A 3,290-nucleotide genomic window follows, 5' to 3' on the forward strand; every position below is an offset into this window, starting at 1 on the left:
AATAATATTTATTGAATGAGTGAATAAATCAATGAATTATAGCATAGCAATTAACAGCATGGGCTCTAGAAATCAACAAACTACAGTCCGAAAAGTATGAATTTTTTGTTTGATTGTTCTTGGTTTTAAGTAGCTGGGAAAAGTTGAAAGAAGAAGACTATTTTCTGACAGACAAATTATATGAAATTCAAATTTTAGTGTCCATAAATAAATTTTGTTGGCACACGGTCATGCTCCTTCATTTACATATTGTCTTATGGCAGCCTTTGCAATATTACAGCAGAGCTGAATAGTTGTGACAGAGATTGGCCCACAAAGCCCAAAATATTTACTCTCTGGACCATTTTATTTTATTTTATTTTATCTTATTTTGTTGTGTTTTTTTAATCCTTACCTGAGGATATTTTTTTCCATTTATCTTCAGATGAAGTGGGAGACAGAGAGAGAGAAACATCAATGTGAGAGAGGCACATCAACTGGCTGCCTCCTAAGGACCTCGACCGGGGCAGAGGGGCAAACTGCAACTGAGGTACATGCTCTTGACTGGAATCGAACCTGAGACTCTTTGATCCATGGGCCGATGCTCCAACTGCTGAGCCAAACTATCCAGGGCCTCTCTGGACCATTTTAGAAAAATATTTGCCGCCTCGGCTCTCAAATTTCTTGCTGAGGGCAAGCAGCTTCCCCTCTCTGAGCCTCTTTTTAATCTGTTAAATGGGAATAATAGTAGATCTCAAGGGCAGGGGAGAGCTTGCTGTGAGCAGTGACAGGCACTTTTTGAATGCTCTAAAAAGATGAACTGTCATGGTCACTGAATCTTTTCTGCAGCTCTGGTACACTACCATACCAATATGTGGATGAAGAAACTAAGACTCCACAAATTGAAGTCACTTAGCCAAGGAGTCAAAGTGAGTGTTCTGAACTCCTCTCCACACTAAGGGGCTTGGCATAGTTCTGTACACTCCTTCCATGTAGGGAAAACAAAATCTGACAGCCTGCGGAAGGCTCAGGCCACAGCTAGGGAGCACCATGACGTGCAGCTGTGGTTGGGACATCTGAGCCAGGCAACCCCGCCCACCACGGAACTGTCAGCATTACCCTCTTAGCACCTGTGTGCTCAGCCCTCACCCTGAAGTGACTGTTGACCATTTTTGTCATCTCTAGGGGTAAGGACTGAATCCTCATGCTCACAATCATAGGGCTCAAGGGAGGGAGTGGGCAGGAAGCAGTTGAAGGGGGGAGTCCCCCTCTTCCACCTCTGAGGCCCAATGAACAGGCACTGGCTCCAGGAAGTGTGCCTTAATTTTTCCTAGAAAACCTCATCTCCTTTTTTCTGGGTTCCCCATTGCCCCCATCCCCTGTTTGTACTATCCTCCCCTCCCCCCAGTGTCAACTTTACTGGCCTGGATCCTCTGTCTCCCTTAGGGCAGAGGCAAAGCCTAACAGAGAATGTTAGTGATATTTGTTGAGTATGTGTACAAGCAAATGAGCAAAGGACCAAATTGGTGGGCAGGGGGATATGAATTGAGAAGAGGAAAAGGGGGAGGAAAGAACTGAGTGAGAAAACAGATTCAAAGAGGAAAGAGGAACAGAGAGGATTGCATTGTCTACATTAGTCAAGTCTCTTGAGAAGCTGGGTCCTAAATAGGCCAGAAAAACGCAGGCTTAGTACTTGGGGTATTGTGTAAAAGCCGCAAGGCATGGTGGTGCAAAACACTGAAGCTTGTGGAATTGGGTGCATCACAGGCTACTCTGAACTTGTGTGTTTCCAATGTGATGTTGTGTGTTCAAAGATGAGGAAAGAGGTCTGTGTGTTCATAGGTATATTTCTAGTTGAGAAACAGCAAATAACACAAGATCCAAACTGTGTGGCTTTAAATCCCAGCTCTGCCTTTTGCTAGTTATATGATTTAGAGCAAATTCTTTCACCTCTCTGTTCCTTACTTTTCCCATCTGGGAAGTGTGGCTAACCCCAGTGACCACCTTGTAGGATTATTGTCAAGAAGAGGGAAAGAGAACAGCATTCAGAATACAGTAGGTGCTCTGTTGGATTAGCCATCATGGCTGCCGGTGGGCTGACAGTCTGGTGGGTCCATGTGATTGTATTCAGGGGTTGATCTTGTGCATGAACAACCAGGGCCCAAAAACTACTGTGGACACCTATTGCAAAAATGTTCAGATGAATATAGCCAAAACAACCAAAGAATCTCAGGTTCGATTCCTGGTCAAGGGCACGTACCTGGGTTGCAGGTTGATCCCTGGCCCCAGTTGGGGTGTGCAGGAGGCAACCAATTGTTGTGTCTCACGTTAATATTTCTCTCTCTCTCTCTCTCTCTCTCTCTCTCTCTCTTTCCCCCTCCCTCCCTCTCCTCTCCTCTCCTCTCTCTTCTCTCCCTCTCTTCCACTCTATCTAAAGAAGAAGAAGAAGCAGCAGCTGCTGCCCTGGCCAGTTGCTCAGTGGTTAGAGCATTGGCCCATAAACCAGAGAGTCCTGGGTTTCATTCCCGCTAAGGGCACATACCTTGGTTGCAGCTTGTCCCTGGCCCCAGTTGGGGTCGTGTGGGTGGCAGCTACTCGATGTGTCTCTCTCACATCAATGTTTGTCTCTCTCTCTTCCTCCCTCTCCCCACCTCCTCCACTCTATCTGAAGATGAATGCAAAATAAAAAGGTCTCCTCAGGTGAGGAAAGAAGAAGAAGAAGAAGAAGAAGAAGAAGAAGAAGAAGAAGAAGAAGAAGAAGAAGAAGAAGAAGAAGAAGAAGAAGAAGAAGACCAAAACAGTCATTGAAAGCAAAATGGTGAGGTTATTCTTTGAAAACCCAGTTCAGAAATCACAGATGTGGCGGGTGAGTAAATAAAGTGCTACATAAGAATGTGGGGTTTATTTCAGAGCAGAGGTACATTTGTATAGTGCATTTCTGAAAGGTATAAAAGACATGGGGGATTTGAGCTGAGAGAATTTGGATCTTTCGCTGTATATACATTCACCCACTTACATTTTCCATATGTTACTGTTTTGTTTTTTTTATATTAAGCATGGAATTGTGGTCAAGTGCACACACATGAAGAAAGAAACCAGTAGCCTAAGCTGTTTGGAAGGGAAAATTTAGCACCAGTGACATCAAAGACAGGAAACCGTGTTTCCCTGGTAAGGAGAGTGAAGTATTACAGAGATGGGGAACACCCAGGCAGACCAGAACCAGGCCCTGGGGACCCCTCCTGAGAAGCCAGCTCATTCTGCTGGGAAGCAAGCCAGCCTACCCTAGGAAGGAAGTTTTAGCAGGGCTATCA

This window comes from Molossus molossus, unplaced genomic scaffold, assembly GCF_014108415.1.
Source record: "Molossus molossus isolate mMolMol1 unplaced genomic scaffold, mMolMol1.p scaffold_m16_p_4, whole genome shotgun sequence".
NCBI classification, from domain to species: Eukaryota; Metazoa; Chordata; class Mammalia; order Chiroptera; family Molossidae; genus Molossus; species Molossus molossus.